Here is a 13,305-nt window from a genome sequence, read left to right as displayed (position 1 = left end):
CTTTCTTTATTATCTCATCCTACTACTTTGTCATAATCTCCAAAGAGATAACATTCATCTTAAGTCTTAATCTATTCATACTTACCATACTCTCATTATTCCTTCACTTCTATACTCCTCTTATACTATCTCATAAAAGAATAGAAATCAATCTATTCCCTAACACCTTTTTCTGTCTCCAATCATTACTTCTATTTCCTCTCTATCTCTAACCAACAGGTAAAAACCTGACAACTTATCTGAAAAACCTCAAATAGCTCTCTAATCACTGATACTAAATCTGATCCTCTAATCTGCTTGCTAATCTCTCTTAGCCAAAAGCTAAAACCCTCTGGCCACCCTTCCTATGCACCGTACGAGCCTGCCAGGCTGTCATCAGACTTCTAAGCATTCCACTCTGTCCCTTCTGACTACTACCACTGATCCATCCTATCCTCTGAACCTGACAACTTTGTCACTACTGACCAAAGTAGTACCACAGGTAGAAACCGAGTCCACTTCGATAGTGACGTCTAGACAATCCAGTCCTAAGACCACGAGATCGGGTGGACATAATTTACATTAAACAACACTGAACTGGCAGACTAACTCTGCCTCAGATGGATCATACTTAGGTCCACTGACCTACAGAGGACAGCCTAACCTAGAAGTCATCGACCAACCCCTCAATAGCTCACGGAGCAACTAAGGAAAAAGGAGCACCAGAACTCACTAAAACACACATCAGAACACAAAAATAAAAGTACCTGGCACCATTGGTTCTGACGGACCTGCCTATCTGCCTCTGTCTCTTCCCTGTGGCTGAACTAAGCCACCTAGAACTCTCTGCTGAGTTTGCACCCTCCTAGGTGCAATGGGAAACTGTCGAATGTAGTGGCCTTCCTGACCACACCTATAGCATGCTGTAGTCCCACGACGACACACTCCCTGATGCCGCCTTCCACATGTTGTGCATGGATCAACCCCCACTCTTGGGTTAACATTACCAGCTACACCCTGACCCTCTCTCTCTAATCTCCTCATTCTTCTTACCCACCTAGAAGGTTTCTTTCCTCTCTTTCTCTTTGATGTAGCTAAACTCTGAACTAAAGAAGCAGTTCCTTCTGCTAATGAGTTTGCAGAACCTATTGTCTGTGCTTCCTCTCGCCTCTCTCCATAACCCTCTTCCACTGACACATCTATATCCATGCCCTCAACTCTATGCTGCTCATTCCTTCCTACATTCCTCACTTCCACTGATCTCCATCCTGGTTCTGACTCTCTCCTATTCACCTCAAAAGATCTCTCAAGACCTCCTGCTAACATCCACCTTCTCATTTCACTTGATTGTTCCCTAGGCAAAGGGGAGTATGCACTGATATTGTAATACCTGGCTAGACTCCGGTATCGGAATTCCTACCGTCCGGTGGGATCTCGGATGTCGGAGACCTCTAGAAGGGTAAAATTATGTTTTTCTAAAATTTTTTAATGTATTTCATGTTTTTAAGTAAGATTTAAATTGAGTTTTGAAGGAAAAGGACCAAGGAAGTATTTCCAGGTTCGGCCGCCGAATCCCCATGTTCGGCCGCCGAACGTTGGATAGTTTGGGAGGCTAGTTATGCTTCCGAAAATTTTCTCAGGTTTGGCCGCCGAACCTCATGTTCGGCCGCCGAACTTGCATGAGATTAGGGGGCACGTTCGGCTGCCGAAAGGTGGTCAGGCAGCCCCTATATAAGGGCTCCATGGCCCAAACGGGCGAGTTTTCTCCCCATTTTCGGCCACGGTGAGTCCCTACTCTCCCTTGGTTCATTTTTAATGATTTTTCCTCAAATCTTGCAAGATTTAATGAGTTTCAACTTGTTTTTGAAGTATTGTGAACTTTGAGCAAGCTTTGGAGACCCAAGAGTTTGATCTCCCCCATCTCCAAGTTTTGGTCGTCTCTCCCTCGATCTCCAAGAGGTAAGAGCCGATCTCTAGCTCATTTATGTTGAAAAGAAAGTTTTAAGTTGATTTTATGGGTAGAAATGCATGTTAGGAGGCATGTTGAATTTTTGGCCATTTTTGAATGTTTGAGCAATGTAGGTTGATTTGTATGTGTTTGATGTGTTGTAGTTGGGGTTTAAGTTAGTTGGAGACCCCTAGGAGCTTGTATGCTTGAGAATGCATGTTGTAGAATAGGATTTATGCATGATTGGGATTGTTTTTAGGCTTTGTGCAAGGGGGAAGTTGACTTTCTGCCCTTTGGCAGAAACTCAGGTTCGGCCGTCGAAGGTTCCTTCGGCCGCCGAACCCCCTTGTGGAGGCAGTTTCGGCTGCCGAAGCCTGCCCCCGAAAGAGAACTTTCGTCTCTGGAGGGCAGTTTCGGCCGCCGAAAGTGCCGCCGAACCTGCATGACTTTCGGCTCTGGAGGGACTTTCGGCCGCCGAACCTGCCGCCGAAAGTGCCCTGTCCAGCCATTTCATGCATGTTTTCTATGATGTTCTTGTGATGTTTTAGGGGGGTTTTTGGGGAGTATTTTAGAGTCATGTCTTTGTATGTTTGGTCCCTCATTTCAGTCCACCTGTGTAGGTTCGGACCCGAGGAACCGAGGCCCCCAGCAGTGAGTCAGCTGCAGTGTCTGGTCAGAGCTAGCCAGAGGTGAGTGAAATTAACTCTTTATGTTTTAAAAAGTAAATTAATGAATGTAACAGCATGATTCATGCATCATGAATACCATGAGCTTATTTAGGATGTTTGCATTAGAAATCACGAATATGTGGCATTGCATTTTGGATTGTTGATGTGGGTGAATATTGAATGATCCTTTAGTCCTCACCAGAGTATGATATGTATCGGTTGGAAAGACCAGGGAAGCCCATTCTACGCCTCCCTGGCACAGAGTAAGAGAAAGACCAAGGAAGCCCATTCTACGCCTCCTTGGCATTATTGGAAATGTTATGTATATGAGTATGAGTAAGAGAAAGACCAGGGAAGCCCATTCTACGCCTCCCTGGCACTATTGGAAAGTATTGAGGGCTATTGGTGACAAGTTCACTCTTGATGTGTAATGTTTGTGATGTGATGCATTTTCATTACAGCATGAATTAAATTATGATATGTTTTAGTATTCTGCTCACTGGGCTCTAGTAGCTCACCCCTCTCCCTAATCCCCCAGGTTTGCAGGTTCGGGCTAGACCAGGAAGTCAAGAAGAGTAAAGTTGATTATGTAATAGAGTAGTTAGAAGTGGACATGAGAAATTATGTAATGTAAAGTGTTTAACAGTTATGTAATGTAATGTATGTCATTGAGGTTTAGTATATGTGCTTGACCGTAGTTTGTTGTTAATCCCATTTGTACATGGTTTATTTCATGAGTAATGATGTTGATGTTTCCAAGTATAATGTATGTTATGTTACCCCATTGGAGCATTTGATGAGGGCTCCAATGTGAGGTTTATAGTTATGAGTTGTGCATGCACAGGTTATGCTTGGAAAAAGAGAAAGAAAATTTTTACAGGTTATGTTATGTTGATCATGTATGGGATTCGACAGGTTACAGGATGTATGTTAGGCTTGCTACGGGTCCCGGCGGCCTTAAGCCGACCTGGATCCTAGCGCCGGTAACGGGTCGGATTTCCGGGTCGTTACAGAGTGGTATCAGAGCCCTAGGTTCATATGGTCGGACCTAGAGTGTCGAGCTCATAGATGTTATAGAAGGTCAAGCACAATAGGAAAAATCATGTCCACTAGGATAGGATGTAGAGTCCTGTCTATATGATGATGTGATATGCCATGATGATATGCATGCGCATAAATGCTATGAAATGTATGTTATGTATGTGATGCAGGTTCATGTGTTTTCGCATGAACCATATGTTGCTAATGATCTTGTATGCTTTGTTCTGTTTTTCAGAAGTTAATGATAGGCGGTTGTCGAAGCCGTCAAAAATAAACCTATTAAACGATCAACAAATAAATTTGCAGATAGTGGCAATAGGGTCGAACCACAGGGAATTGACACTAAAGACCTTCCTAATAATGACCAAGGTAAAGTAAATAACAAGTAAATAAAAGAGGGGGGTTTTTGAGTTGATGGATTAACACTAAATAGTAAAAGAAAGCAGTAATTTAAAGATGAATAAATCAATAAGAGAAAGGCTTCTAGTTGAAGTATGAGTCTAATTCAGTTTGTTCAGAATTGATCATTGATTATTTGAAGACTCCTTTTTAATTTCAATAAATTAGTTTTGGTTGTGGAAGACGCTTCTCACAATCCAAATTCCTCCTTAGTTCTAGTTTGATTAGGAAACGTTCGCTAATCAAACACTAATCAACAAGTTGCCAAGGAACGTCCTTGGGGCATTGTAGCATCGAACAACTGTTGATTGCATTAAGACTTAGAGAAACCCAATTCTATCCTTGCCAACCGCGTGGTCAAGTTTAGATTATGCAACCTGATTGAATGTGTATTTGAACAATCCAAGCAATTACGGACCTAAACCATTCAAACAATATTACTCAAGCAATTTAAAAGCAATGGGCCCTTATTGATTCTAAAAGCAAAGTAATACTTGTAGAAAAGATCAGATTGCATAAATATTGAAACAAATAAGAGTTCAACAATGGAGTATTAAACCTCCCAATTCATAACAAATCTGAATATTCTCAACTTCAACTAGAAAATAAGGAACTTAGCCACTCATGGTGGACTAAATACACAAAAAGATGAAAAGAAAATAAAGAAGAACAACTGCAGAGTTTCTGGCGAGGGAGAGATGCTGAATGAGGCTGATCAGAAGATAGCTTTGCTAGTTTGGAGGCTCTCCTTTTATAGCTGCAGAATTTCTCTCCATCTAGGGTTTTGAAATCCCTCTTTGATTTGGTGTTTGACTCCTCTTTTGATGTTGAATTTGATTGCAATTGGATTTCCTTGGATGAGAAGTTCTTTCGTGGCTCTTGGATAAGTGTTGGAAGTGATTGGATTGGATTTGGACTTCTGAAAATTCGGATTTCTGTTTGCTGTCCATTTTCCCGCTCTGCTGTAATTTTCTGCTGTCAAAGTGATTTGCCCGGCGATTTGACCAGTTACTTGGGCAAATCACTGGGCAAATCGCTTCTCTGTAAGTCAGTCCTCTATGCCTCTGCGAGTGATTTGGCCAGTGATTCTCGATTGTCTTGGTCAAATCGCTTGCCCATGTCACTGCTGTCTGTTGCCTCTGGGTATCTGTTTTAGCTTGATCTGGGCAGTGATTGGAGCAGATTTTTGGGCAAATCGCTGGGCAAATCATCCTTTTGCAAATTTTCTGCACTTTTTCTCCCATTTTCCAGATTCTTCCTTTTCTGTAAAAACAAGATAAAAACCATAAATTAAGCTAGAAAATGTGTAAATAAGCAATAAAAGAGATAATAAAAATGTGGCTAAATTGTGCTTGATCAAATACCCCCACACCTAGCTTTTTGCTTGTCCTCAAGCAACAAATAACTTAGCCAATCAAGCCCCTTTTCCTTAGAGCCTAAGTACCACTTAATCAGCTCCCCCTAGACTCCTAATCTGAATTATCACAGTATAGAATACATGCACTAAGGTCATCCTCTCCTTTCCTTGTTTCCTTTCACCTACCATGGTCAAGAGAAAGGTTTTTGAATCAATCATGCTTACTCCTTTATGTTAGTTTTAATGCAACCCCTAGGAGTGACCTGCCACCTTCTCTCTTTCTCCTTTTTATTTATATTTTTATTTTCAGCAGCACTTATTCTTATTCTTGCCTGAAAAAGTCACTAACCTTTTTACGCGATTGTGTACATGGGTGATACACCCCCGGTTACTCAGTTAGTCACTTGTTCAAGTGGCTACTAGCTCTGTTCATAGTCTAGACCATCGAAACTTATTTGCTTGAAAAAATTACTGACCTTTTTACGCGATTGTGTACATGGGTGATACACCCCCGGTTACTCAGTCAGTTACTTCTCCAAGTGGCTATTAGGCTCAGTTCATAGTCTTAGACCATTGGAACAAGTTTGTGATTTGTGCTTTGTGCTTGTTTTTCATGATAATTTGGGCAAATCAGCTCATAGGGAGTTACACTCACTTTTTGTTTGCATGTATTTGTATTTTAATTTCCCTTGACCACAACAAGTTTAAGGGTTCAATTCAAGTAACGAACTTCCTAAGTGAAGGTAGCATACTGTGAGTAATTCAACTAAGGCTTAGAGGGGTGGCCAATCAATGGGGTCATGAGATAAGGGCACTCTTTCAACCTTGTTATTTATGTTGAGTAAAGCAACTAGCTACAAAATTCTGTGTGTGTGCAAAAAAGGGGTATAAAAAAAACAAAAAGAAACAAAAAGAAATCAAAAGGATTGACAGATCAAAAGAATGGAATAAAGACTCTCCAGTACCCCCACACCTATCCCACATATTGTCCTCAATGTGTAAGTATATATATAAAAGAATGAAAAAGGAAAGGGAAAGATATTTCCTGGCCTGGGGTGATTTGACCAGTGACTTGAGCAAGTACTGGGCAAATTACTGGGCAGATCGCTATCAGTGATGGTGCTGGGGCAGAAAGTGGTCCACCAGCAGGTTCAACAAGTGCTCCATCCTCTGCATTTGGTCCTCAATCCTACTGAGACGAGCCTCGACTGTCTGGTTGGGGGCTTCGTCTTCGTGTGGCTGAGGAGCATCCTGCTGAGGGGCTGCTGGTGGTGGCTCATTTGCTGGTCCTTGGCCTATTGCCTGGGTTGCCTCATTTACTGGTTCTGCGGTGGAGGCTGGCTGCTGTGTGCTGGTGCTTATGGTGACTTTCTTCCTTCTGAAAACACGCTCATGGCGTGGCGTTACTGGACCTGCAGGTGCAATAGAAAAAACATCCCCCACCTTACAAAGCAACCCCATATCATCCAATGTGCGTAAGTCCAAGGGGGTTGTTTTGGGGGTGGGGGAGAGGTCAGTATATGCTGGGTGCAATAGCTTGAGATTCACTGCAATGGCAGTGATCAAAGGACCAAAAATCAAGGGCCTATTATATTGTATAATGCTGGATAGTTGGGTGGCAACCCAATATCCAAGATGTATTTTCCTGCCCCTGTGCATGCACCAAAGGAAATACAACTCAGTTCTGGTCAGGATGTTGGAGGCATCCTTCCTCCCAGAGAATGTGTAGGCCAGGTATCTGTGAAGGTATTTCAGACTGGGGTTGCTGAGGTATAGGTCCTTGGACCTAGTGGGTGAGTATGAGTCAGGTGGATTATCACTGAGTTCCAAGTACGCAGAGTTTTGATCAAACTCAGCAGGGAAGTCCCAGGTTGACTGTGGGCATTCACAGCCCATGGCTATGGCGAACTCCTGCAGGGATAAGCGAAATCGCTTCCCCAACAATCTAAATCCAATGGTGCCAGGTGTGTGTATGTTGTGCATGGCAGGTTTATCAAAATAAAATGTGGTGAAAAACTCCTGTGTGAGTTCCAGGAAGGATGGCATGCGCAGGAGGAAGAAAGTGTCCCAGCCAATAGCAGAAATTAGAGAACGTACCTGGGAATGTAGTTTCAGTGCTCCAAGGGTGGCATGATGGATATACTTACCTGGATGATATGGTAAGGATGAAATTTTAAGCAGCCTGGTGCGTTCAGAAATTTTGTTGAATGTCAGTGCTTTGACGATGTGATCTGGGTGTGTTGGCCTGGGCAAATCGCTGGGCAAATTGCTGGGCATATCACTGAGTGTGTCTGTGGGCACATCGCTAGGCACATCACTTGGTAAGTCCCTGGGCGCATCGCTAGGCATAGCGCTGGTGAAGTCAGTAGGCGCATCGCTAGGCACATTGCTTGGCATATGGCTGGGCACAGCGTTGGGCACAACGTTGGGCACATCGCTGGTGGAATCAGTTGGCGCATCAGTGTCTTTGGCGATGGTAGGTTCCGGTTCTGGCTCGAACCTCGGTGGCGACTGAGTTCTTGGCCGTTGCTGGCTGTGGCCGGTGGGAGTGGTGGTTTCGGGAAACTTTTTGCCCTCAGGGCCTGCCGTCGGGGCTAATGTGGATGGCGGCGTTCTTGGCCGTTTCTTTTGCCGGCGATATATCTGGACGGCCGGTGAATCGGTGCGTCCTGTTCCTGTGCTTGTGGCCGGTGGTGTTTCGGCGCTGGCGGTGGCTGGTGGAGGAGCATCTTGTGCCTCGTCATCGCTGTCGGAAGGGACGGGTCTCGGAAGCCCTAATTTCTTCCACATGAACGGTCCGCCGGTGGCCTTCATCTTGATCCTTACCATGGTGGTCCTGAGTTTGCCGGTGGGTGAGTGGTGGTCGGAGAGAAGAAAGCTTGAAGAAGAAGAAGAGATAAAAACAGTAGTTTAGCGTAAAAATTAAAAATAAAAGAAAAGACTACTTAAAGTAATTAGGGTATGTGATCTGCCCTGATCATTTATTGCTGGCCCTCTGGATTCTTGACAGGGTGATTTGACCAGTGATTTGGGTAAACAGTGGGCAAATCACTTGGCCAGATCGCTTCTCCTTGTAGTTGCTGGGCTGGTACTGTTCACGCCCTTTGCTGATGATGTGCTTGGTTTTGCGATGGGACCGGTGATCTTGGTCAAATTATCTGGGCAATTGGGCAAATCACTGCCCCGATCACTTGTGATTATGGTACATTCAGTCGATTTGCCCGGCGATTTGGGCAAGTATTGGGCAAATCACTGGGCAAATCACTGCCTCTGGGCTGCCTCCCAGTAGCGCCCTGTTTTCTGTCTTGGGCTGGACTTCAGTGTCTTGCTCAGCAGTCTTGGGAAGGGGGATCCAAGGGAACCTCCTCCACAACATGGACAGTAAAACCTTCATAGAATCTCTTCAAACGATGCCCATTAACTTTGAAAACTTTGCTTGTTTGTGGGCTTCTAATGTCAACAGCTCCATATGGATAAACATACTCAACCAAAAATGGCCCAATCCACCTAGACCGAAGCTTTCCAGGGAATAATTTGAACCTGGAATCAAAAAGCAAAACCTTATCACCAACCTGGAAGTGTTTTCTGGAGATGTACTTGTCATGGAAGGCTTTGGTCCTTGCTTTATAATCCCATGAAGCTTCATATGCATCACGCCTAATCTCCTCAAGCTCTTGAATCTGTAATTTTCTGTGAACTCCAGCCTCTTTTTCATCAAGATTACAGCTCTTCACAGCCCAATAGGCTTTATGTTCAAGTTCCACCGGTAGATGGCAGGCTTTCCCATAAATCAGCCTATATGGAGACATCCCAATTGGGGTTTTATATGCTGTCCTATATGCCCATAAGGCATCATTGAGGCGTGTACTCCAGTCCTTGCGATTTGGGCAGACCGTTTTCTCCAAGATGGACTTGATCTCCCTATTTGACACTTCAGCCAGCCCATTTGTTTGAGGGTGATAGGCAGTAGAGGTTCTATGGATGACATGGTGCTTCTTGAGGAGAGTTTCTACTACCTTGTTGCAAAAATGGGTGCCTCGGTCACTGATTATGGCTTTGGGCAGTCCAAATCTTGAGAAAATGTGGGATTTTACAAAATCACCCACTGTTTTTGCATCATCAGCTCTTGTTGCTTTGGCCTCAATCCACTTGGACACATAATCCACAGCAAGTAGTATGTAGGTGTTGCCAAAGGAAGGTGGGAATGGTCCCATGAAGTCAATGCCCCATATGTCAAAGATTTCACACACCATAATGGGTGCTTGTGGCATTTCACTTCTTTTGCCAAGGTTTCCCGTTTGTTGACATCTTGCACATGACCTACAAAATAAATAAGCATCTCTAAATATGTTAGGCCAAAATAATCCACTTTCAAGGACTTTCAAGGCTGTCTTGCGTGGCCCAAAGTGACCTCCACAGCTGTAAGAGTGGCAGAAAGTTAGGACAGATGTGATCTCATGGTTTGGGATGCATCTCCTTATGACTTGGTCTGCACAATGCTTCCATAGGTAAGGCTCATCCCACACATAATACCTTGCCTCTTTCTTGATCTTGTCTCTTATGTGTTTGGGCAAATCAGTGGGCAAATCACCTATGGCAAGGAAGTTAACAATATCAGCATACCATGGTTCCTCTTCTTGGACAGCAAAGAGGTGCTCATCAGGGAAGGTCTCATTGATGGGGCATGTCTCCATCTCGGTCAGAATTCTGCTGAGGTGATCAGCCACAAGGTTCTCCTTGCCTTTCTTGTCACGGATCTCCAAGTCAAACTCTTGTAACAGCAATATCCATCTCACCAGCCTAGGTTTGGACTCTTTTTTCTTGATTAAATACCTTAGTGCAGCATGATCTGAGTATATGATCACCTTTGTACCAAGTAGGTAGGGCCTAAACTTCTCCAATGCAAACACAACAGCCAGCAACTCTTTTTCCGTGGTGGAATAATTGCATTGTGCAGCATCTAGGGTGCGTGAGGCATAGTGAATGACATGAGGAGAGTTACCTATGCGTTGTCCCAATACTGCACCTATAGCAAAGTTGCTGGCATCACACATGATCTCAAATGGAAGGGTCCAATCAGGTGGCTGGATGACTGGGGCAGAAATTAGGAGTGATTTGATCAAATCAAAGGCTGATTTGCAGCTGTCATCAAAGTTGAATGGTACATCCTGCTGTAACAATCTGCAAAGAGGCTGAGTTATTTTAGAAAAATCCTTGATAAACCTCCTGTAAAAACCAGCATGTCCAAGGAATGATCGAATCTCCCTAATGCTGGTTGGGTAGGGCAGATTTTTGATGGTGTCGATTTTGGCTTTGTCCACCTCAATCCCTTTTGCTGAAACAATATGGCCTAAGATTAAGCCATGGCTGACCATGAAGTGGCACTTCTCATAGTTGAGAACCAAGTTTGTTTCCAAACACCTTTGAAGTATCTTCTCCAAGTTGGCTAGGCATTCATGGAATGAGTTGCCATACACCGTAAAGTCATCCATGAAGACTTCAATGATCCTCTCCACATAGTCAGAAAAAATGCTCATCATGCACCTTTGGAAAGTGGCTGGTGCGTTGCAAAGACCGAAGGGCATCCTCCTAAATGCGAATGTGCCAAATGGGCATGTGAAAGTGGTCTTCTCTTGGTCTTCTGGTGCAACGGGGATTTGATAAAATCCAGAATATCCATCAAGGAGGCAGTAATGGCTTTTTCCAGCAAGTCTCTCAAGCATTTGGTCCATGAAGGGCAAGGGAAAGTGGTCCTTTCTTGTGGCTGTGTTGAGCTTCCTGTAGTCCATGCAAACTCTCCACCCATTTTGTACACGAGTGGGTACTAGCTCTCCTTCAGAATTAGGGACAATGGTAATCCCGGTCTTCTTTGGTACCACATGGATGGGACTCACCCATTTACTGTCAGAAATGGGGTAGATTACCCCAATGTCTAGGAGCTTTACAATCTCCTTCTTTACAACCTCCATCATAGGTGGATTCAGCCTTCTTTGTGCCTCACGAACAGGTTTGCACTCATCCTCCATAAGTATCCGATGCATGCATGTTGAGGGTGAGATACCCTTTATGTCCTCCAATGTCCACCCAATTGCCTTCTTGTGTCTCCTCAACACATCCAAGAGCTTTTCCTCTTCTTCTTGGTTGAGCTGGTTGGAGATGATTACTGGAAGTGTATTTCCAGCTCCCAAGTAGGCATATTTGAGGTGGTTAGGCAAGGGTTTCAGTTCTGGTGCCTTTTCTGTCTGCTGGTTTTCTGTCTGCCTGCTGTCCGATTTGAGCGGTGATTTGAGCAGATTTTCTGGTGTTCTGGGCAAATCACTGGGCAAATCACCCACATCCAGCAAGTTACAACAGTCTGCTGTTTTGTCTTCTTCAGAGATGTTGCTGTCCACTTTTCCTTTCCTGCAAAGACCTTCATAAAGTAAGTTTTCTTGATCAAAATCAAAAACTTCTTGACTTAAATTATCAATAACATCAAGTCCATAAACATGAGAAACATCATTGGGGAATTTCATGGCATCATAAACATTAAATTTGATAACTTCCCCTTCAAACTCCATAGTCAATGTGCCATCATGCACATCAATTTTTGTTCTTGCTGTGCTCAAGAATGGTCTCCCAAGTAGGATATCAGAGGCGGTGTTGCTCTTGTCTTCCTCCATGTCAATAACATAAAAATCTGCTGGAAAGACTAATTGGTCCACTTGCACCAACACATCTTCAAGCACTCCTTTAGGGTAGACAATGGATCGGTCAGCCAATTGGATCACAATGCTGGTGCCTTTGAGTGTACCTGCATTTAACAAGTTAAAAATAGACAGAGGCATGACATTTATTGAAGCTCCAAGGTCACACATGGCCTTCTTTATTCCCACATTGCCTATTTTGCATGAAACCGCAAACATTCCTCTATCTTTGCATTTGACTGGTAGTTTCCTTTGGATGACAGCTGAAACACACTCCCCCACACTTACCTTTTCACGTTCAGCAAGTTTCCTTCGGTTGGTGCATAGCTCTTTGAGAAACTTGGCATACCTTGGAATTTGTTTTACAGCATCAAGTAGGGGAATGTTGATTTCCACTTTGCGGAGTGTCTCAAATATCTCTTTTTCCTCTTTCTCCTTTTGGGACCTTGCAAATCTCTTTGGGAAGGGAGGAGGTACCTTGAATTTCTCCATAGGTTGCTGTTTCTGCCTTTGGCTGGATTCTGCCTGGTCTGTTGATTTGGGCAAATCACTGTCTGCCTTCTTTGGAGAATTGGGCAAATCATTGCTGGACAGCTTAGTTTGCCCAGCGATCGGGTCAGTTTCTACAAGCAAACTGGGCAAATCACTGCCCTGATCACCTTCTGGCAGAATTTCTTCCATGCCCTGTTTTTGCACTTTTTCAGCCCTATTGTCTTGCAACTCCTTTCCACTTCTCAATGTGATGGCACTAGCATTTTGCCTTGGATTTATCTCAGTTTGGGAAGGTAGCTTTCCTTGTGATTCAATTTTGTTTAAGGATGAAGCCATTTGCCCCATTTGTTTCTCAAGATTCTGCACAGTATTTGCCAAATTTTTCACAATCTCTTCAAGGGATGCATTAGAATTTTGAGGTGCAGCTTGAGCTTGGTTCCTTTGCTGGTAGCTTGGATATTGCTGTCCCCTTGCATAACTGAAATTTGGATGGTCCCTCCAACCTGGATTATAAGTATTGGCATAGGGATCATACCTTCTTTGCCCATTAAAGCCTCCAACAGCATTGACTTGCTGGTCCTCCTCTTGAAGGGAAGGACATAGATCAGTTGGGTGGTTGTTGGCACATATTCCACATGTCTTGGGCTGCTGAATCTGCTGGACTTGTTGGGCTTGACTCACAACAAGGCTACGGACAGCATTGGTGAGTTCAGAAAGTTGGGATGATAAAGTGGA

Source organism: Manihot esculenta, chromosome 1 (assembly GCF_001659605.2).
Source record: "Manihot esculenta cultivar AM560-2 chromosome 1, M.esculenta_v8, whole genome shotgun sequence".
Lineage (NCBI taxonomy): Eukaryota > Viridiplantae > Streptophyta > Magnoliopsida > Malpighiales > Euphorbiaceae > Manihot > Manihot esculenta.
This window is presented reverse-complemented; position numbering follows the sequence as displayed.